The following is a 24,568-nucleotide window of genomic DNA, read 5'->3' as shown; positions in this document are numbered from 1 at the left end:
GTATGTAGCCCTAACCCTGCTGTGTTTGTCTGGTGCAGAACTGTCTTCAGCCCCTCAGTATGCAGGCCCTGCCAGCCCAGCCTGAGTCTCTGTGTATAGTGGAGATGGGAGGAGTGGAGAAGGAAGATGAGCTAGGAGCGAAGGGCACTGTTGGTTTCCTCTTCGCTCCATCTCAACATCGGACTGCAGATAAGCTATCTGTCCTGTGATGTATTGAGGCAGGGTTTGAAGAGAGGGATGTTATGCTGTATCTCTTGAAGTGATGAGTTTCTCTTGTCTCTTCACTGACTAAATAATAATGGAGAATGTTAAAAAGCCTCTGTCAGCATGCATACATACATACATACATACATACATACATACATACATACATACATACATACATACATACATACATACATACATACACACACACACACACACACACACACACACACACACACACACACACACACACACACACACACACACACACACACACACACACACACACACACACACACACACACACACACACACACACACACACACACACACACACACACACACACACACACTGTGTGACTGCCTGTTTACTTCTGGCACTGTATTACTTGATAGTCTGTGCTCTATTAGAACACATTCTAGTTGTTATCAAGGTCATTTCCTTAGTAGATGTCGGAGGTCACGACGTGGGAGAAGTAAGTTCTCAGGATGATGCGTTTCCCACCAGTAATTTCCAGTTTGTTAACCATTCAAGTGGATTCTTTCCAGTTTGTGTGTGTGTGTGTAACCCACTATGACACTGCCTCCTTCAGTGGCAGATGCGCACTTGTGACTCATAAAGGGGCCATATCTGTAGCATAGTACATTTCCCCCTCCGGGCTAATGTGATGGGCTGTCACTGTTAAGGAAGCCCAACACAGGGATCATTGGCCATTTTCATTGAACTTTGGTTTGCTTATATAGAACGGGTACTAGCTGTTTGCTGAAATGGGTGCATGAGGGAAGTTCGTAACGTGGCTCGAGCACTTTCACGAGATGCTGAAATCCCCTATTTTCAAACACAGAGAATAGGCAGATATCCTCGGTTATAAACCAAAGACTATAAATATAGCCTACCTATCGCTCTTGTTTATTTGGCCAAGGTAGAATCAGCTGCTTGAATGCAGAGGGGAGACTGTGTTGTTTCTTTGCGTTTCCTTGCTCTGGAAGACTGGGGCGATGTAAATGTGCCAACATATTTGAGGTGTTGACAGCTGCATAGGTTATTCTTGTTGAGCGTGGAGACATACTGTTAACATTTTATCCACAACTCTGTCCATCGCCGTTGTAGTCTACTAGGAAGTCAAACTGTTCCCAAACTGGAGATTTAAACGATGATGGAGGATCCTCCTGGTTTATCCACCCCACCACTGCGCCTCAACAGGCATAGCCTACAATGCAGTGTTTCATTTATGTATTCATTCAGGTTCACAGTGCGGAACACACCGAGATTCCCATACCGTTAGGCACGAATACGTGTACAGTTACATCCTTACTCTCCGACCATTGATCCCCCTCTATCTCCTCTGTGTTGGCCATGTCTAGCCGCTCCTGGCTGAGTTACTCTTACCAGTCCTGCTTCCACCTGACGCCCCTGTCCTATGAGACTCTGGAGTACGCCTCAGGTTTCGCACTCCGAACAGTGTCCTGAGGGCATTGTGGCCATCTCCACCAACACCCTGAGGTAGACAGACACACCCTTGCACTCATACTCACTAAAAACCTCAATTCCATTTGTATTCATCCATAATGAGGATGTCTTCATTGGCAAGATTTGAAAACAGGGAAGTTATGCTGTTGAAATTAGTCTTCGTGTCCCTTCTGACAAACCAATGGAGAGAGCGTAAACATCTCTGATCTCAGCCTTTACGGAGATCACATCGTTTTGTCGTTCATGTTCCCGTTAATGCCATTAATATCTTGTGATACTGCCTTTGTCTCCCTCTTAGGATTCTGGCCTCAGAGAAGCTGGGTGCTGTTTTCAACCAGGTGGCCTTCCCCCCTGCAGTACACACCGCCAAGTTTTGTCATCCACCCAGAGACCAACAACTTGATCCTCATAGAGACGGATCACAATGCCTACACAGAGGCCACCAAGGCCCAGCGTAAGCAGCAAATGGCAGAGGTATGGTTCTGACCAACAGGGTTTTATGGACTGAGAGGGTGGGAACAGGGTGACTGACTGAGGCTACATGTTGTACACCCAGGCTTTGTAGCTTGTGTAGGCTGATATTATGGAAGTGGTGTTATAAGATACGTAGGGCTGGCACAATTACTGTGTAACCGACAGTTGTGGATGAAGACTGTAAAATAACCGTTTTTGTGTGTTTGAGTCCTGTTTCTGCTGTAACATGGACTACAGTAACGTGGACTCTACAATGTGATGAAACTTTGTTGCGCATTACTGAAACAAGCAAGGTCTTGTTGCATTTACAAGTATTTGGTTGCCTAGACCACGCCCCCATGCCTGCAGCATATGCAGAGTAGAGTAGAGGAGAAAATGTGTGCCTTTAAACAAAATATACAGTACCTGCATCTCTTTCAAGGGTTTTTCTCTATTTTATTTGACTATTTACTACATTGTAGAATAATAGTAAAAACATCAAAGCACCATCACACCACCTTCATGCGTCACGGTGGGAACCACACATGCAGAGATCATCCGTTCAGCTACTCTGCATCTCACAAAGACATGGCGGTTGGAACTAAAAATCTCCCATTTGGATTTCCACCAGTCTAATGTTCATTCCTCGTGTTTCTTGGCCCAAGCAAGTCTCTTCTTCTTATTGGTGTCCTTTAGTAGTGGTTTCTTTGCGGCAATTCGACCATGAAGGCCTGATTCAACCAGTCTCCTCTGAAGTCTGTTTTGCTTGACCTCTGAAGCATTTATTTTGGCTGCAATTTCTGAGGCTAGTAACTCCAATGAACTTACCCTCTGCAGCAGAGGTAACTCTGGGTCTTCCTTTCCTGTGGCGGTCCTCATGAGAGTCAGTTTCATCAAAGCGCTTGATGGTTTTTACGACAGCACCTGAAGTAACTTTCATAGTTCTTGAAATGTTCCATATTGACTGAACATGTCTTAAAGTAATGATGGACTGTCGTTCTATTTTCTTATTTGAGCTGTTCTTGCCATAATATGGACTTGTTTTTTTACCAAATAGGGCCATCTTCTGTATACCACCCCAACCTTGTCACAACACAACTTATTGTCTTAAATGCATTAAGAAGGTAAGAAATTCCACAAATTAACTTTTAATAAGGCACACCTGTTATTTGATATGCATTCCAGGTGACTACTTCCATGAAGCTGGTTGAGAGAATGACAAATATGCAAAGCTGTCATCAAGGCAAAGTGTGGCTACAAATATAAAATATATTTTGATTTGCTTAATACTTTTTTTTGGTTACTACATGATTCCATATGTGTAATTTCATAGTTTCGATGTCTTCACTATTATTCTACAATGTAGAAAATAGTCCTAAATAAATAACCCTTGAATGAGTAGGTTTCCAAACTTTTGACTGGTGCTGTATATATATTTTGTTTAATTTTGGGGTTATTACGGTGACTTTAGAAATTTGACTGACCAGTAAACCGTCATTCAAAATTCCATGGCCGTCACAGCCGTAAAGATACGCCAAACTTCAATAGAAATCATCGTAAGTATTTTTTTATAGCGCTTTAATAAAACCCAGAGGCTTAGTTCAGGGCAGGGTTTGAGAATAGGGATGTTCTGTTGAAGTGACGGGTCTTCAGGTCTCTGACAGAATAATAATGGAGAGAGTTTAATGACAAGTCTGATCACAGCATATATACAATGTAGATATTGACATGACATTGTGTGGCTCGCAGCCCCTCCCTACTTTCTCTCTAACTGACATCACTTCTGTTTTGTGATCCCCTCTACTGGAGATGGTTGAGGCAGCAGGTGAGGATGAGAGGGAGCTGGAAGCAGAGATGGCCGTTGCTTTCCTCAACGAGAACCAGCCAGAGGCCATCTTTGGGGCACCCAAGGCTGGGTCAGGCCAGTGGGCCTCTCTGGTGTGTCTTGTCAACCCCATCCAGTGCTACACTCTGGACCTGGTCCAATTGAAACAGAACGAGGCTACCTTCAGGTGAGGACCGAGGAGAGGATAGATGGAAAAGGGCTACTAGGGCAATGTAATTAATGGCTATGCTGGTTTCAGCTATTCTCAGTGTAATTGCAGTGTATTCGTACTATAGATGGTGAAACGAGGAATCAGAGCTGTCATTCAGTGCAGGGTTTGAGAGGGATGTCATGCTTTTGTAATGAGTCCTCATGTCTCTTCTCAAACTAAATATGAATGGAGATAGTTTAAACACCTCTGATCACTGCATTATACACGGAGGCCACAGAAATTGACATAGGGAATCAGACTGATGGGAAATACAGTACATTGGTTACACATGCTGATCTGTCTGTTCTGTCCCTGCAGTGTGACTGTGATGGTTTGCCAGTGGAGGTGATGACTGGTGGGGGTGGCCCGGGACATGATCCTTATCCCCTGCTCTGTGGGAGGCGGTTTCATCTATACCGATCGGCTGGGAGGGGGAGGGGACAAGTTGGAGTTTATGCACAAGGTGAGTGACAGAAGATATGACTAATCCAGTGATTTCTGGCTCTGGCTGGTTGACCACAGTGCTGCACAGGAATTCTCCAGCTGTTATTTCAGAAAGGTCATAATTGTGCTAAGATAGTCGGAGTACTATCATACTTGCCACCACCCCCTCCCCTTTACCGAACTCGCAGAGGGACAATGGTTACTTTGTTGAACCCTTTTCCAGTCATATCAGTATTCTACACTTTATTAATAGAATCAGAAACTTGAAGCTTTCACATATGACCCTTTCTTTTAAAGATTATGTTTAATTCACATGTCAATGACAGATAAACACTGTTGTTGAGATGGTAAATTAATAGGGATATGCATCTTTCCCTTTCAAGACTATTGGATATATGGGCTTCGATACAATATAAGAATAACATGTTTTAGTTTGAAACAATTCGGTGCGATACGCGAGAGATTTGTTGTGTAAACACATTCATTTTCCATTCTAAATTCAAATCTGCTGCTGATGAAGCTCATTAGCTGTGTGTAAGTGATGTATGTCTATGGTGTATGTACTATGTAGGCACCTTAGCTGAGCCATAAAGGAGACTAGGCATCTACCACTTCAGATTGGGGTGGGGGGCAGGCAGGCAGGCAGGAAGGCAATGTAGCCTATTTTGGAGGGGGGGGGGGTTGCCCCCCACTTTGGTTCTGAAATCACCATAATCCGCTAACTAACTTGTGCTAGTAATGTATCAATATTTATTGTTTACAAATTAGCTATGGCATAAGCCCTGTTCGCATGGGACTAGTATTACTAAAGAACGTATGTGTGTGAGAGATATACACACTACCATTCAAAAGTTTTTTTATTTTTATTAAATGTCCTTGGTTTTGAAAGAAACACTTTTGTCCATTTTTAAAATGACATAAAATTGATCAGAAATACAGTGTAGACTGTTAATGGTATAAATTACTATTGTAGCTGGAAATGGCAGATTTTTTGGAATATCTACATAAGGCGTACAGAGACCCATTATCAGCAACCATCACTCCTGTGTTCCAATGGCACGTTGTGTTAGCTAATCCAAGTTTATTATTTTAAAAGGCTAATTGATCATTAGAATACCCTTTTGCAATTGTTAGCACAGCTGAAAACTGTTGTTCTAATTAGAGAAGCAATAAAACTGGCCTTCTTTAGACTAGTTGAGTATCTGGAGTATAACATTTATGGGTTCGATTACAGGCTCGAAATGGCCAGAAACACAGACCTTTCTTTTGAAACTCGTCAGTCTGTAGTTGTTCTGAGAAATGAATACTAATCCATGTGAGAAATGGCCAAGAATCTGAAGATCTCCTACAACGCTGTGTACTACTCCCTTCACAGAAAAGCTCAAACTGTCTCTAACCAGAATATAAAGGAGTGGGAAGCCCCGGTCCTCAACTGGAAGCTTCATTAAATAATACCTGCAAAACACCAGTCTCAACTCCACAGTGAAGAGGCGACTCCGGGATGCTGGCCTTCCAGGCAGAGTTGCAAAGAAAAAGACATATCTTAGACTGGCCAATTAAAAATAAAAGATTAAAATGGGGGAAAAAACAGACACTGGACAGAGGAACTCTGCCTAGAAGGCCAGCATCCCAGAGTTGCCTCTTCACTGTTGACGTTGAGACGGGTGTTTTGCGGGTACTATTTAATGAAGCTGCCAGTTGAGGACTTGTGAGGCGTCTGTTTCTCAGACTAGACACTCTAATGTACTTGTCCTCTTGATCAGTTGTGCACTGGGGCCTCCCACTTTTTTGTTAGCAGCGACGCTACTACTGTGTAACTCCGGTAGGGTAACATCTGAAAAATAGTGCACTTGTTAGTGTGTACTAGTGCTCGACCAGTCGGCGAAGGCCAACATCACCCACGACAGAGAACGGTTGATTGTCAAAGGCAATTAATTCCATTATCTTCGCGTTAATGGATTTCACCTTGGACGTCTTGCTGAAATGTTCTTATTCTTTCAAATGACTGCTAAACTTGTTGACTGCTCGATCCACACAGCAGACATTGTGTGGTAGGTTAGAAAAGCTGTGTTGCACTTGTAGCTCTACATTTTACGTGGCGTCATTACGCCGACGTTATACAAGTATGCACGTCAGCTTTGACATCGGTTTTGCACATCGGCGTTAAACTAGACATCGGGCTGATGTAGGCATTTTTTTAGCTAATATCGGCCGATTCCGATATCGTGCATCCCCTAATATGAGCACAAATTTGGATTTCACCCCATCTCAAAATTGAATGGTTTTGACCGTTAGGTAGTTTTTATGGAGTGATCTTCTCCTTTCGCTTTGGCCATACAGTGCTCCTCACAAAAGTGATTGCTGTCCTCTTTATGAAATTATCAGCTTTACCCTGTATATCTAAAAATGACCATATTCACTGATTTAAGGAAAAACTACCAAAAGTATTGCTGATAGTGAAACTAAACAATCCAAATAATATACAATGCTCAAAAAAATAAAGGAAACACTTAAACAACACAATGTAACTCTAAGTCAATCACACTTCTGTGAAATCAAACTGTCCACTTAGGAAGCAACACTGACACATTTCACATGCTGTTTCACATGCTGTTGTACAAATGGAATTGACAACAGGTGGAAATTATAGGAAATTAGCAAGACACCCACAATAAAGGAGTGGTTCTGCAGGTGGTGACCACAGACCACTTCTCAGTTCCTATGCTTCCTGGCTGATGTTTTGGTCCCTTTTGAATGCTGGCGGTGCTTTCACTCTAGTGGTAGCATGAGACGGAGTCTACAACCCACACAAGTGGCTCAGGTAGTGCAACTCATCCAGGATGGAACATCAATGCGAGCTGTGTCAAGAAGGTTTGCTGTGTCTGCCAGCATAGTGTCCAGAGCATGGAGGCGCTACCAGGAGACAGGCCAGTACATCAGGAGATGTGGAGGAGGCCGTAGGAGGGCAACAACCCAGCAGCAGGACCGCTACCTCTGCCTTTGTGCAAGGAGGAGCACTGCCAGAGACCTGCAAAATGACCAGCAGGCCACACATGTGCGTGTCTACTCAAACGGTCAGAAACAGACTCCATGAGGGTGGTATGAGGGCCCGACGTACACAGGTGGGGGTTGTGCTTACAGCCCAACACCGTGCAGGACGTTTGGCATTTGCCAGAGAACACCAAGATTGGCAAATTCGCCGCTGGCGCCCTGGGCTCTTCACAGATGAAAGCAGGTCCACACTGAGCACGTGACAGACGTGACAGAGTCTGGAGACGCCGTGGAGAACGTTCTGCTGCCTGCAACATCCTCCAGCATGACCGGTTTGGCGGTGGGTCAGTCATGGTGTGGGGTGGCATTTCTTTGGGGGGCCGCACAGCCCTCCATGTGCTCGCCAGAGGTAGCCTGACTGCCATTAGGTACCGAGATGAGATCCTCAGACCCCTTGTGAGACCATATGCTGGTGCGGTTGGCCCTGGGTTCCTCCTAATGCAAAACAATGCTAGACCTCATGTGGCTGGAGTGTGTCAGCAGTTCCTGCAAGAGGAAGGTATTGATGCTATGGACTGGCCCGCCCGTTCCCCAGACCTGAATCCAATTGAGCACATCTGGGACATCATGTCTCGCTCTATCCACCAACGCCACATTGCACCACACAATGTTCAGGAGTTGGCGGATGTTTTAGTCCAGGTCTGGGAGGAGATCCCTCAGGAGACCATCCACCACCTCATCAGGAGCATGCCCAGGTGTTGTAGGGAGGTCATACAGGCACGTGGAGGCCACATACACTACTGAGCCTCATTTTGAATTGTTTTAAGGACATTACATCAAAGTTGGATCAGCCTGTAGTGTGGTTTTCCACTTTAATTTTGTCACTCCAAATCCAGACCTCCATGGGTTGATACATTTGATTTCCACATTTTTGTGATTTTTGTTGTCAGCACATTCAACTATGTAAAGATCTAGGATGTGTTATTTTAGTGTTCCCTTTATTATTTTTGAGCAGTGTATATTAAGCCCCATTCAGCAGGTATAGCAAGAAGTGAGTTGTCTCTGGTAGCTTACTTTTTCATTTGAATTCAGAAGGCGCCGTGCAGATGTTGCAGATCAGGAACAGATCGCCTACCTTGCGTTGGTTAGTGGGCCGGCCACTGGGCTGGCCGCGGGGCTGGGCTGGCTGCGGGGCTAAGTTGGATTAGGCTAATGATATTGCCTGAGGTTGTTTGGCAAGCAAAATTACTTGTAGATCAATAACAAAATTAGGTATTTTCAGGAGGTTACAAAGATTGTAATATGAGCAAAAACTAACTTGTGAACCGGCAAGTCGTAACGTTTGAATACATTTTCTGACCGACGCATGCTATGTTTGGATCAGTTTGGGGTCTGTATGTGGACACCCCTTACAATTAGTTGATTCAGCTATTTCAGTCACACCTGTTGCTGACTGGTGTATAAAGTCAAGCACCCAGCCATGTAATCTCCATAGACAAACACTGGTAGTAGAATGCCACCTTTCCAACAAGTCAGTTTGTCAAGTTTCTGCCCTGATCAATTTTAGGTGCTGTTCTTGTGACGAAGAACCGTCTAGGAGCAACAATGGCTGTGCCGCGAAGTGGTAATCCATTCAAGTTAATAGAATGGGAACGCAGAGTGCTGTAGTGCGTAAAAGTTCTATCCTCGGTTACAACACTCAATACTGAGTTCCAAACTGCCTCTGGAAGAAATATCAACACAAGGACTGTTCTTCTGGAGCTTAATGAAATGTGTTTCCATGGCCAAGCAGCCGCACACAAACCTAAGATCACCATGCACAATGACAAGCGTTGGCTAGAGTGGTATATAGCTCGCCACCATTGGACTCAGTGGAAATGCATTCTCTGGAGTGATGAATCACGCTTCAACATTTGGGAGTCCGATGGACGAATCTGGGTTTGGTGGATGCCCGGAGAATGCTACCTGCCCGAATGCATAGGGCCAACTGTAAAGTTTGGTGGAGGAGGAATAATGGTCTGGAGCTGTTTTTTCATGGTTCGGGCTAGGCCCCTTCCAGTGAAGGGAAATCTTTACGCTACAGCATACAATGACATTCTATACGATCCTGTGCTTCCAACTTTGTGGCAACAGTTTGGAAGGCCTGACCTTACTAATGCCCCTGTGGCTGATTGGAAGCAAATCCGCGTAGCAATGTTCCAACATCTAGTGGAAAGCCTTCCCAGATGAGTGGAGGCTGTTATAGCAGCAAAGGGGGACCAACACCATATTAATGCCCATGATTTTGGAATGAGATGTTCGAAAAGCAGGTGTCCATATCCTTTTGGCTATGTAGTGGATCTTGAACATTTATAACAGGGACTGATAACTATTGGTGGGTTGTTACATCCCTGTAAATGAATGCTGTTTTGATTGTCAGACTCCAGGTGAGGACGTTTCTCTGGCCATTGCTCCGTTCCAGGGCCGTGTGCTGGTGGGCGTTGGCAAACTGCTGCTCATCTACGACCTGGGCAAGAAGAAGCTGCTGCACAAGTGTGAGAACAAGGTGAGACGGGGAGACTGATGTCTCTTTTTCTCACACACACACACACACACACACACACACACACACACACACACACACACACACACACACACACACACACACACACACACACACACACACACACACACACACACACACACACACACACACACACACACACACACACACACACACACACACACACACACACACACACACACACACACACACCCCTCAGTCCTGAGTTCTTCACCTCCAGTGTTGGCCTAGTTAAAAGTTAGATGCAAAAAAAGGGTGTGTGTATATATAGGGGGAGGGAGAGAGGGACTCTACTGTTTTGATTTTATCCCTGATATGTTTTTGGTTTCTCACTCATTTACCAGTAGATCCTGAAGTTTGCTATTCTTACATGTTACAATGTTGACACAGAGGAAGTGTCTGCTGGAAGACTAACCTAAATACTAACTTTAGGTTAAGGTCTCAAGACTAACTTCTGTCAAAAGCAAGGATAAAAGGCTCAAATACTAACACCTTTCAAATAAAATCCATATGGCAGTAGTTCAGGTTAAGGTCTGTCCCCATATCCACACCATCTGTCAGCGGGTCATAGTGACTGACGTAATCAAGGTCACCACCGCCTGCCTGAACTATTAGCTGATTTGGAAGATTGTATGTGGTTGCTCTTTATTGTTATTTTCTGACAATGATGTTGGGTGTTATACTGTTGTCTAACTTTTCTGTAGACGCATCACATTAACAGTTTGATTCAAACATATTGAAGGCTTTTATTGCTGGAGATGTTAGTACTTACACTTTGTACCTTCTTAGGTGTGTTTGCCCCCCAACTCCAGTGATGAGGACCCAACTGGGAACAAGGTGTTGTGGGATAGGGGTCTGCTGAACGGAGCCTCTCAGAAGGTGTAGTCTTTCTGCTCCCCTGTCACAGAATCAGCTCTGTAAAGACAGGAGCTCAGGGGAACTCTGCTTCTGTCTAAGGACTCTGTCTGTTGTTCTCTCTGGATGGGAGTTTGTCTTGGTGGTGTTGGGTTTGCCTCATCCCAGACCCGGCCTATAACAGACCTGCTGTCCAGGCCAAATCGCTGTTTAACATGCTGTTTTCCATTTGGCTGTTTATTGGAAGCAACTGTTTTTAGGAGCAACTTTTTCTTTAGGTAGTCAGTGGGAAATTCCCTCCACTTTGACTTATTGTGGGCAAGTGGTAAAAAGGGTGCATGTAAGCGGTGTTTTCTGGGTGGGGAGTGTGAAGTGAGTTAGAATGTTTATGTAATGGCCATGTCTGTCTGACCCTGTACCATGTCTCTTGTTCTGTGTCAGGCTGAAGTGATCATGAACTACCACATCGGGGAGACTGTGCTGTCACTGCAGAAGACCACACAGATACCCGGCAGCTTAGAGTCTGGTCTACACAACAGTCTGTCGGCGTCCTGGTGCCCTTCACTTCCCACGAGGTACCTCACACACACACACACATTCATTAAAGACCTAGAGTACACCATCTGTATTGAGAACTGTCTTCATTGGCAGGACTTGAAAACAGGGGAGTTGTGTTCATAGAATAAGGAATTGGAATACTAGAATGTACATGAACCTTCTTATGATGGGATCTAGGTCAGGGAGTTGGTCAACCATGGTTTGTGAGTGTTGTGATAAGATATTGTCTAAAATAATTAATTTGTTGAATTTATCTCTCTAGCCAGACAGTTTGAGGAATGTTTCCATACATTTTTCTAATTAACTGCCAACACATTCCATTCAAACAATACATTTAATCCACAGCCGTACACTGGCTGAAATCAGTTGATGATAAGACTTCGACAAGTTGTAATGCAACAAGTACTGATATTGTACCATATAATGGTACCCACAGCTTTCCAAGAAAACAACACTTTTGACATTTGTAGTTTGTTTACATATATTTTAGAGGCTATTTGTATACATTTGTATAAAACCTTTATAAACCATATTTATAATTATGACAATATTTTGGGTTGACAATTCTATTACACAATTTATGTTATCACATGCATTTTATTTTCCTTTTAAGTAAAATCAGGTTTTATGTCTCTACTGCCATTAATTCCTATTAGAGTGGTATGGATTTGTCCCTGACCAATATGGCTGCCATTTTCTTCCCATTCTGGAACTTTAAAGGTTGACAATCGCCCCTCTAGTAATTTAATAGGCTATGTTGTTGAAGTGATGTCATGTCTCTTTTCTGACAAACCAATGAAGAGAGAGTAAACATCTCTGATCTCAGCATATACACAGATCATCCCTCATCTTTTTCTCATTCCTTCCTGAACCATTTGACTTAATATAATGTATGTGAATATTTTGATGGCACTTAATAATCTATGGTGTGCCTCTTATCTGTCCTCAGGACCATGACTTCTAACTGCTAACTTATTTAAGATGGCTTACTATTTCCATAGGATGATGGGACAAAGAAAGCCACACATTATACTCCCTGCTACGAATTCCTCAGCATGTAAATGGAATGTGTACAGAGGACACCACTATGTTTACAGATGGTGTCTTGTACCAAATCCACTGGGTGAAATGTTATGCCAAGAACCAACTGTTGTGTGTGTGTGTGGGGGGGGTGCTCTTTCCATGTCCAGTACATTTGGCAAGATCATTAGACATGCTGTGAATGAAGTCTGTTGAACATGATAGCAGAAATAAATCAGAAGCCTTGTTCGTTGGACATCCAGACAGTCTACCTACTGTATCTGATCTTCTTCCTCTGTCCTGTCTATCTGTGTCTGCAGAATGTGATAGACGGAGATCTGTGTGAGCCGTTCAACTCCATGGACCCCCACAAGCAGAAGAGTTGCTGAAGAGCTGGACCGTACTCCCCCTGAGGTCTCTAAGAAACTGGAGAACATCCGCACACGTTATGCCTTCTAGAACCCTCGTGTTCTGTACATGCACAAATACACTCACACATACAAACTGTAATTTACAACAACTGACATGTTGAGACTGACACCTGTTCCACTGTGTTAACATGAAGAGGTGGGAGCTGAACACATTTTTCGAAGTCTTCATCTGTAGGTGATTTGATTTGTCCTCTAGGCCCTGATTTGATTGTTAGGCCTATAAATACTATAATAATAATATTCTATGGTGAATATTTACCCTGTGGTTTTCACTCATAGGATGCCATTTAAACCTAGCTGGATTCTTTTGAATTTATCATGTGTATATCATCAGTGCTATAGACATATACATGCATACAGGAGCATTTTGGGGGTTTTAATACGTGTGACGCATGGCCTAGTAAACACTTTGATATAATTAGGTCAAATGTTTTTGCATTGTGTGTTTGTTGAAACAATACATTTTGAGTCTTTGCTGTAATTGAGTGCCACAAATGAAAAGGACTTTCTTTTTGATGTCAGTTTAATCCTAAAAAGATTTTGGATTCTCAAACAGCTCTTTTTTATGGGCTTAAAGGGTATGTTCCTTGCTGGACAAATTGTCCACATCTATTGTACAATATTACAGGATTGTGTACAATAGCAAGTAATACAGCTCCGTGTTTCGGAGGACACACGGCTCTCGAGTGTCACCTCTGCCGAGTCCGTACGGGAGTTGCAGCGATGGGACAAGACTAACTTTAAAAAAATGTCTCGCGGGCTGGATTGAAGTGCTTGGTGGGCTGGATATGGCTGTACTTTGCCCCCCTTGCTCTATTGTGCTAGTGATGGCTATTTGACAGTCTGATGGCCTTGATATAGAAGCTGTTTTTCAGTCTCTCAGTACCAGCTTTGATGCACATGTACTGACCTGGCATTGTGGATGAACAGGCAGTGGCTCAGGTGGTTGTTGCCCTTGATCTTTTTGCCCTTCCTGTGACATTGGATGCTGTAGATGTCCTGGAGGGCTGGTCGTTTGTGCGTCTTGCAGACCGCACCACCCTCTGGAGAGTCTTGTGGTTGAGGGCGGTTCAGTTGCCATACCAGGCGGTGATACAGCCCGACAGGATGCTCTCATTTGTGCACTTTGAGGGTTTTAGGTGCAAAATGTTCTTCAGCCTCCTGAGGTTGAAGAGGCGCTGTCTTCACCACACTGTCTGTGTGGGTGAACCATTTCAGTTTGTCAGGGATGTGTACGCCGAGGAACTTGAAGCTTTCCACCTCCACTGCAGTCCCGTCAATGTGGATAGGGGGTGCTCCCTTTGATGTTTCCTAAAGTCCACGATCATCTCTTTTTGTTGACGTTGAGTGAGGTTATTCTTGGTTATTCTTGGCACCACACTCCGAGCCCTCACCTCGTCCCTGTAGGCTGTCTGGTCATTGTTGGTAGTCAAGCCTACTACTGTCTGCAAACTCGATGATTGATTCATTGGTGAAGAGGTAGTACAGAAGGGGGCTGAGCACGAGCCCCAGTATTGAGGATTGGCGAAGTGGAGATGTTGTTTTCTACCTTTGCCACCTAGGGGCGGCCCATCAGGAAGTCCAGGACCCAGTGCTCAAGCTTCAAGCTTAATGATGAGCATGGATGGTACTTTGGTGTTGAATGCTGAGCTATAGTCAATGAGCAGCATTCTAACATAGTCATTCCTCTCTTCCAGATGAAACATGGCAGTGTGAAGTGCGATGGCATTGTTGTCATGCAGGTGAAAGAGGACCCAAAAGCGACTTAACAGAAACAGAGTTTATTTAAGTCCAAACAGGGAATAACAGAAATCCTCTAGTCTGTAGAGGGGAATAACTGGAGAAGCGGCCACAGACTGCAGGTCGCTTCGGGTAGGCGCAGGCCGTAGTAGACAGAGACACCTGCTCACACGCAGCATCTGATGAAGGCAAAAAACACGACAGGACAGGGCGATACACAATCACAGCAAAAACACGACAGGACAGGGCGAAACGCAATCACAGCATGGTGAATACTAAACAAGGAACCGACGGGACAGGAACGGAACACAAAGGAATAAATAGGGACTCTAATCAGGGGAAAGGATCGGGAACAGGTGTGGGAAGACTAAATGATGATTAGGGGAATAGGAACAGCTGGGAGCAGGAACGGAACGATAGAGAGAAGAGAGAGCGAGAGAGTGAGAGGGGGAGGGGGGAGAGAGAGGGATAGAAAGAGGGAAAGAACCCAATAAGACCAGCAGAGGGAAACGAACAGAATGGGGAGCACAGGGACAAGACATGATAATAAATGACAAACATGACAATTGTCTGGATTGTAAGCAAATTGATGGCATCATAAGCAAGTTGAAGTGGGTCTAGGGTGATATGAACTTTCACTGAAAGTTGATACATGTAGACTATTCAAATAATAGGATATGTGCAGCACTTTGCATCAATTTATTGATTCAGTTATTGTTTTCTTGTTCAAACCGCGAGCAACACCTGTCAAACTCAGACATTTCTCTCAAAGCCTTGGGATGTATATTTCACTGGACTAGTATTATCAGAGGACTTTTACAATTCCAGACAGAATAACCAGTTTTTTGGCAAACTCCAGTCTCCTGCCAAGTAAAAATGAGTGACATGGCAGATTACAGATGTTTTTTGTGCTTGTGCACATAATTACATAACCTGACCTCCCCCCAGTAAAAGTAATCCCGTCCAAATACGGCTATAGTGGGAGGACTACATGTCACCTCGACTACAAGTTTACTTCAATATGATGGTTGTTATATAAATATTTGCGCATAAAAGCGTCTCAACCGACATTTCTAGCAGAATTAATTTTACCAACACAGACCTATTGGCATTGTCATGAGGTCAGATAAAATGCAAATGTGAGAGCATGTGACTTCAATTTTGTATTTTTTTACTTGATTATCAATGTGGGTGTTACTAAGGCAATTCGTCAATGTTGTGACGTGTATTATTAGGACAATTAAAAATCTTCTTTTATATTTCCAGATAAGGCACTGATGCCCAACAACTATACTGACATCGATTTAGCAGTGGGTTATGCTGAGTCACTTCTCCTTTTCATTTCACTGTGTCATTCAACAGCAGAACATTATACTATCATACCATTGTTGAGGTTTGTGTTGTGCCATTCTTGAGGTTGGTGAGATTGCCAGGAACATACAGTGCATTAGGAAAGTATTTAGACCCCATTACTTTTTCCACATTTTTGTTATTTTTTATTTTACCTTTCATTTAACTAGGCAAGTCAGTTAAGAACAAATTCTTATTTTCAATGACGGCCTAGGAACAGTGGGTTAACTACCTGTTCAGGGGCAGAACGACAGGTTTGTACCTTGTCAGCTTGGGGGTTTGAACTTGCAACCTTCCGGTTACTGTAAGTCGCTCTGGATAAGAGCGTCTGCTAAATGACTTAAATGTAAATGTAAATGTACTAGTCCAACGCTTTAACCACTAGGCTACCCTTTAAAAAACTGTTTTTTAAAAATTCCTTAACAATCTACACACAATATCCCATAGTGACAAAGCAAAAACAGGGTTTTCAACATTTTTGCAAAAGTATTAAAAAATCATAATTACATATTTCAAGTATTCAGAACCTTCACTGAGTACTTTGTTGCGGCCCCTTAGGCAGCGATTACAGCCTTGATTCTTGGGTATGACGTTACAAGATTGACACACTTTTGTATTTGGGAAGTTTCTCCCATTCTTCTCTGCTGATCCTCTCAAGCTCTGTCAGGTTGGATGGGGAGCGTAACTGTACAGCTGTTTTCTGGTCTCTCCAGAGATGTTCAAGTCCGGACTCTGGCTGGGCCATTCACGGACATTCAGAGACTTGTCCCAAAGCCACTCCTGAGTTGTCCTGGCTGTGTGCTTATGGTTGTTGTCCTGTTGGAAGATGAACCTTCGCCCCAGTCTGAGGTCCTGAGCGCTCCGCAGCAGGTTTTCATGAAGGATCTCTGTATTTTGCTCCGTTCGTCTTTTCCTCTGACTAGTCTCCCTGCCGCTAAAAAACATCCCCACAGTATGAGACTGCCACCACCATGCTTCACCGTAGGGATAGTGCCAGGTTTCCTCCAGATGTGACACTTGGCATTCAGGCCAAAGAGTTGAATCTTAGTTTAATCAGACAAATCTTATTTCTGATGTTCTGAAAGTCCTTTAGGTGCCTTTTGGCAAACTCCAAGCGGGCTGTCTTTGTGCCTTTTACTGAGGAGTGGCTTCAGTCTGGCCACTCTATCATAACGGTCAGATTGGTGGAGTGCTGCAGAGATGGTTGTCCTTCTGGAAGGTTCTCCCAACTCCACAGAGGAACTCTGGAGCTCTGTCAGAGTGACCATCGGGTTCTTGGTCACCTCCGTGACCAAGGCCCTTCTCCCCCGATTGCTCAGTTTGGCTGGGCGGCCACCTCTAGGAAGAGTCTTAGTTGTTCCAAACTTCTTCCACATAAGAATGATGGAGCCCACTGTCTTCTTGGGGACCTTCAATGCTGCAGAAATGTTTTTGTACCCTTCCCCAGATCTGTGCCATGTCAATGTGTACTCTCAAGATTAGGTTAAACATAATTTCTGCTGGCCAGGGAAAGTCTTCACAAATGCATGCATTTTTTGCATAAAAAGTTGTACTAGGTAAGCTGCTCAGACATTTCTTCAGTTCAATAGGTTGTGTCTTCTTATTTACTTCAATGTGTTCTAAAGTAAATTCAATCATCCTGATGTAACTGCAAGCAATAATTCAAACATTAGAAGACTAACTACTGAGCACCAGGGTCGTTCCACTTAGACCCTGTCCCTATTTTGAGGGTGTAAGGATGCTGAAGATGGAAATGTCCATCACTGGAGAGTCATTGGTCTCCATCTTCTGGGACTTCCCCCCTGATGTCAGTTTGTCTGGACTAGCAGATGATGTAAAGAGAATGTCTCTTGGCCCGCTGCCTGAAATCTCAAATGAGGGTGCATCTCAATTGTCTAAAGAGGCTTCCTCTCCTTGATCTTCATTGATCGTGATGTGAAAACATAAAATAAAACAATATTATGTATCAGAGGTGTTTGCTTTCACCAGCATGTTTTCACACAGAGCAAATGATGGGAAGGAAACAAGGGGGTGATGATGCTACCCACTCCTACTAGTGTGATGACATTTATTAAATTCTTATTATGCCTAGACTTTGAACTTACAACTAACTAACGGATTATAATAATGAATGGACTTGGGTCAGAGGGCAAATTAATTTCAGCCAATACCTGAGTGTTCCTTAAACTGGAACATTCAGCTGTAGAAATGTTACTAAAAACCAACTAACCACTCCTGAAGCCATTGAGGTACTGTATTATTTGCCAGATCTTGTCATTCCTGCCCACCTCACTACCGTGGGATAAAGGCCAAAGAATCCATAATGATCCACATGTGCGTTTGAGGTGGGATAATTTGGTACCCTAACTGTACCATTTATTTCTGTATAGTCGTCTGTTAGTGGGGCAAATTACATTGTTTTTAATGTTACTCCTGAATCACTCTGGTAAAATTGTTTTTAGTGTACTTTTGACAGAGCTGAGATTTACTTCGAAGTGCAAAGTGTAGCAACACAGATAACATCAGTTATTGATACAGACATGGTGGCATAGCAGGAAGATTGGAATGCTGTGAACCAAGAGGTAGTGAGATCGAATCCCAATTGAAGACATGTTGAATACAAATGATTGTATAAATAATCATGCATGTACAGTCGTGGCCAAAAGTTTTCAAAATGAAACAAATATACATTTTCAAAGTCTGCTGCCTCAGTTTGTATGATGGCAATATGCATATACTCCAGAATGTTATGAAGAGTGATCAGATGAATTGCAATTAATTGCAAAGTCCCTCTTTGCCATGCAAATTAACTGAATCCCCAAAAACATTTCCACTGCATTTCAGCCCTGACACAAAAGGACCAGCTGACATCCTGTCAGTGATTATCTCGTTAACATAGGTGTGAGTGTTGACGAGGACAAGGCTGGAGATCACTCTGTCATGCTGATTGAGTTTGAATAACAGATTGGAAGCATTAAAAGGAGGGTGGTGCTTGGAATCATTGTTCTTCCTCTGTCAACCATGGTTACCTGCAAGGAAACACGTGCTGTTCATCATTGCTTTGCACAAAAAAGGGCTTCACAGGCAAGGATATTGCTGCCAGTAAGATTGCACCTAAATCAACCATTTATCGGATAATCAAGAACTTCAAGGAGAGTGGTTAAATTGTTCTGAAGGCTTCAGGGTGCCCAATAAAGTCCTAAAGGAGACCGTCTCCTAAAGTTGATTCAGCTGCGGGATCAGGGCACCACCAGCACAGAGCTTGCTCAGGAATGGCAGCAGGCAGGTGAGGCGAAGACTTTTGGAGGATGGCCTGGTGTCAAGAAGGGCAGCAAAGAAGCCACTTCTCTCCAGGAAAAACATCAGGGACAGACTGATATTCTGCAAAAGGTACAGGGATTGGACTGCTGAGGACTGGGGTAAAGTCATTTTCTCTGATGAATCCCCTTTCTGATTGGGGCATTCGGAAAAAAACTTGTCCGGAGAAGAAAGGTGAGTGTTACCATCAGTCCTGTGTCATGCCAACAGTAAAGCATCCTGAGACCATTCATGTGTGGGGTTGCTTCTCAGCCAAGGGAGTGGGCTCACTCACAATTTTGCCTAAGAACACAGCCATGAATAAAGAATGGTACCAACACATCCTCCGAGAGCAACTTCTCCCAACCATCCAGGAACAGTTTGATGACAAACAATTCCTTTTCCAGCATGATAGAGCATCTTGCCATAAGGCAAAAGTGATAGCTAAGTGGCTCGGGGAACAAAACATCGATATTTTGGGTCCATGGCCAGGAAACTCCCCAGACCTTAATCCCATTGAGAATTTGTGGTCAATCCTCAAGAGGCGGGTGGACAAAAAAAAACACAATTCTGACAAACTCCAAGCATTGATTATGCAAGAATGGGCTGCCATAAGTCAGGATGTGGCCCAGGAGTTAATTGACAGCATGCCAGGGCAGATTGCAGAGGTCTTGAAAAAGAAGGGTCAACACTGCAAATATTGACTCTTTGCATCAACTTCATGTAATTGTCAATAAAAGCCTTTGACACTTATGAAGTCTGTTTCTGACCATTTGAGCAGACACAAGCACATTTGTGGCCTGCTGGAGGTAATAATAATAATAATAATATATGCCATTTAGCAGACGCTTTTATCCAAAGCGACTTACAGTCATGTGTGCATACATTCTACGTATGGGTGGTCCCGGGGATCGAACCCACTACCCTGGCGTTACAAGCGCCATGCTCTACCAACTGAGCTACAGAAGGAGGTCATTTTGCAGGGCTCTGGCAGTGCTCCTCCTGCCTCTCCTTGCACAAAGGCGGAGGTAGCGGTCCTGCTGCTGGGTTGTTGCCCTCCTACGGCCTCCTCCACATCTCCTGATGTACTGGCCTGTCTCCTGGTAGCGCCTCCATGCTCTGGATACTACGCTGACAGACACAGCAAACCTTCTTGCCACATCCCGCATTGATGTTCCATCCTGGATGAGCTGCACTACCTGAGCCACTTGTGTGGGTTGTAGACTCCGTCTCATGCTACCACTAGAGTGAAAGCACCGCCAGCATTCAAAAGGGACCAAAAGATCAGCCAGGAAGCATTGGAACTGAGAAGTGGTCTGTGGTCACCACCTGCAGAACCACTCCTTTATTGTTGGTGTCTTGCTAATTGTCTATAATTTCCACCTGTTGTCTATCCCATTTGCACAACAGCATGTGAAATGTATTGTCAATCAGTGTTGCTTCCTAAGTGGACAGTTTGATTTCACAGAAGTGTGATTGACTTGGAGTTACATTGTGTTGTTTAAGTGTTCCCTTTGTTCTTTTGAGCAGTGTATATATTTGTTTTTTTTGGCCACGACTGTACAGTGCATTCAGAAAGTATAAAGACTTTTTCCACATTCTGTTATGTTACAGCCTTATTCTAAAATTGCTCAAATATTTTTTTTTAATCATCAATCTACACACAATACCCCATAATGGCAAAGCAAAAACAGGTTTTTACATTTTTTTGCAAATGTATTTAAAAAAACAACAGATACCTTATTTATATAAGTATTCAGACCCTTTGCTATGAGACTCGAAATTGAGCTCGGGTGCATCCTGTTTCCATTGATCATCCTTGATGTTTCTACAACTTGATTGGAGTCCACCTGTGGTAAAGTAAATTAATTGGAAATTATTAGAAAAGGAACACACCTGTCTTTATAAGGTCCCACAGTTAACAGTGCATGTCGGAGCATAAACTAAGGCATGAGGTCGAAGGAATTATCCGTAGAGCTCCGAGACAGATTGTATCGAGGCACAGATCTGGGGAAAGGTACCAAAACATTTTTTGCAGCATTGAAGGTCTCGAAGAACACAGTGGCCTCCATCATTCTTAAATTGAATAAGTTTGGAACAACCAATAATCTTCCTAGAGCTGGTTGCCTGGCCAAACTGAGCAATCGGGGGAGAAGGGCCTTTGTCAAGGAGGTGACCAAGAACCCAATGGTCACTCTGATAGAACTCCAGAGTTCCTCTGTGGAGATGGGAGAACCTTCTAGAAGGACAACCATCTCTGCAGCACTCCACCAATCTGGCCTTTATGGTATGGCTAGATGGAAGCCATTCCTCAGTAAAAGGCACATGACAGACCGCTTAAAGTTTGACAAAAGGCACCTAAAGGACTCTGACCATGAGAAACAAGATTATCTGGTATGATGAAACCAAAATTGAACTCTTTGGCCTGAATACCAAGAGTTATTTTCTGGAGGAAACCTGGCACCATCCCTACAGTGAAGCATGGTGGTGGCAGCATCATGCTTTGGGCATGTTTTTTAATGACAGGGCCTGGGAGACTATTCAGGATCGAGAGAAAGATGAACGGAGCAAAGTACAGAGAGATCCTTGACAAAAACCTGTTCCAGAGCACTTAGACCACAGACAATGACCCTAAGCACACAGCCTAGACAATGCAGGAGTAGCTTTGGGACAAGTCTCTGAATGTCCTTGAGTGGCCCAGCCAGAGTCTGGACTTGAACACAATTGAACATCTCTGGAGAGACCTGAAAATAGCTGTGCAGTGACGCTACCCATCCAACCTGACAGAGCTTGAGAGGATCTGCAGAGAAGAATGGGAGAAACTCCCCAAATCCAAGTGTGTCATGCTTGTAGCATCATGCAAGATAGTGATGTCTGAATGTCATGCAATGATGTGATTGTGAATACATCGCATACATGCCTGGACCAGTGACTTTTGAGCACATGGGAAAGTTGTAAAGCCTATATGGACACTAACGTGGAGTCCTTTCCTCGCCTACAATTATTAAACGCAAAGACTGTTTCAGGGGGCAGTCTGGTCAGGGATGATAGAGCATTATTTCGGAGAGATTGGAAAGTGAAAGTAAAAACCCGTGACATCTGAGCCTGTAGAAGCATGTTTTTTTAACAGGCTCTGCCCTCATTCGGAGCTGCTGCTGGAGACGAACAGATTCGCAATTAATTTTTTTCTCATTTTGAAGAGCTGGGGGCCAAAGAGGGCAAGAAAGGGAGGCTTCGGTTATTTTCCTAAATTCGCTGAGACGGGGTTTTGTTCTGGGTGTTGCCACACTCAGATAATCTGTTGAAGACGACACATCGTGCCAATGTCACTGTCCGGATTTAACGCACGCGTTGTTTCCCAGATTTGTAAATCATTTGTGTGGGGCATGTGTGCTTTTGATCGTTGCTGCTGCGGGTTATTCTGAAGATACTGGATTGTTGAAGTGACGGGTTTCGGTTGTTACAGGTGTGATTGTGCAAGTTTGAATATTGAATTCGAATTTGTTACGCTTTGCGCAAATATTGGAACTGCTGCGTTTCATAGGCTGCTGCGCTGCCCACTTTTGTTATACAGTCATACATATTGTTATTAAAAGATAATAAATATGTTGACGATATTATGCTATGCATTTTATTGTTACATACAGTACCATGTGTGTCCAGACATGTGTCATTTTGGCACTGTCCTTCCTCCACCTTTCTATAAATTACAGCTATGATGTGTGATTCATTTTCTTGATATCAATTTGATCATTTTCCATCATTTTGGGGGGGGAAACTGATCATGGAAATTCACATGTGAATGAATAATCACATCATTCACATTCGGTGTACATAGACCCAAATTTGAACTTGATGACGGTCTCTCTAGATTGCAAATAAATTATTAATAGATTGTATCACTTATATATTAACCTTAATTAACAACGTTGTATTTATAAGTCTGTAATAACCGTATTATATTGGCGTTACTGCAAGTGAATGTGCGTTATAGATGCATTATTCGAATTATTATTTAATTGACAAAGATGGCAGAGCATTTACAGTCATCTATTGTAATAATTCCTGGTTAAGTGAGGGAAAGTCATTACTAGAGTGGAGTTCTTTATGCACTGGTTTTGGCAATGCAGTACTTTAAACTTCAAACTCAGCTAATGACCCATGTCTCCTTTTGACATAAAGTGGTTGGTGCCCTAGATGTACACGTCTGTCTGCCATGAAATATCAGCTTAAACTGTACATTGCTTATTTCCTGTCCGTTCAACCTCAAAATCTCTTGAGGAAGGCCTTGAGGCTGGTACATAAAGCCTAATAAAGAGCAGTGGTACTAGCAAGAGCAGTGTGGGGTTATTTATTTTTTCTCTGTTCTTTCAACCTGACAAGGGTACTGTGTTTGTAGCTATTCAGAAAAAATCTAATTAATACCAATGAAGAAAGTGAATGTTGAAATGTCTAAAAATGCCTCTCTGTGTTGCTGTTACAGGCTAACACGGAGCGAAAAGGGCCTGGTGGTGCTCTGGAACAGTTTGGGCTCTGAGTCGGAGGCCTCCAGCGTGTTTAGACAGGGACCTCAGTTGGACTATGTGCCGGCCAACAACCTGGCTCCTGGGTGGGCTATTCGGTAAGAGAAGTGCTGTGGTGTATGTTCATGTGTGACGAATTACGTAACAGGCCAAAGGCTAGAGTCTTCTTGACATATTGTTGGGAAAGAATCTAGCTTCCAAATGTAGTGGGGTCAGAACTGAGATGATGTTTAGTTTGACATCATGGATGTTATTCCTGGTTTCATTAATAAGTTATGCTTTTGTTGCAATGGGCTGGGTGAGACCTCATCACATCAACCACTTATACGTTTAAAGCTAAGAGGCCCTTAATAGTGTGAGGAAGTACATCTGTCAGTGGAGACCATTAAGAATTGTTTGTACCATGCGCACGTTCAGCAACTGAGCCCCAGTTTGTCTTTGGAGAGTGAGAGTGCTAAATCTAATTAAGATTTAAAAGATATGATAGTGCTCTCTGTAAACTGAACAACTATTACCATAAATCATCACTGAAAGTTTCAAAGGAGAGAGACAGTAGAAAACATCTATGGGTATTTCCTATCTCAGATAGAGAACACCCCCAAAAAAGTTATTGCGTAGGTCCAGTTTCTTTG

The 24,568-nt window shown here is 43.4% G+C and overlaps 1 pseudogene; it reads left to right on the top strand.

The window, feature by feature from the left end:
- LOC123989837 overlaps positions 1-24,031 on the top strand; it is a 45,653-nt pseudogene extending 21,622 nt beyond the window's left edge.
- Positions 24,032-24,568: the final 537 nt, after the last annotated feature.

This window comes from Oncorhynchus gorbuscha, linkage group LG02 (assembly GCF_021184085.1).
Source record: "Oncorhynchus gorbuscha isolate QuinsamMale2020 ecotype Even-year linkage group LG02, OgorEven_v1.0, whole genome shotgun sequence".
Taxonomy (NCBI): Eukaryota; Metazoa; Chordata; class Actinopteri; order Salmoniformes; family Salmonidae; genus Oncorhynchus; species Oncorhynchus gorbuscha.
The sequence above is the reverse complement of the archived record's forward strand: the minus strand, read 5'-3'. Positions and strand labels throughout refer to the sequence as shown.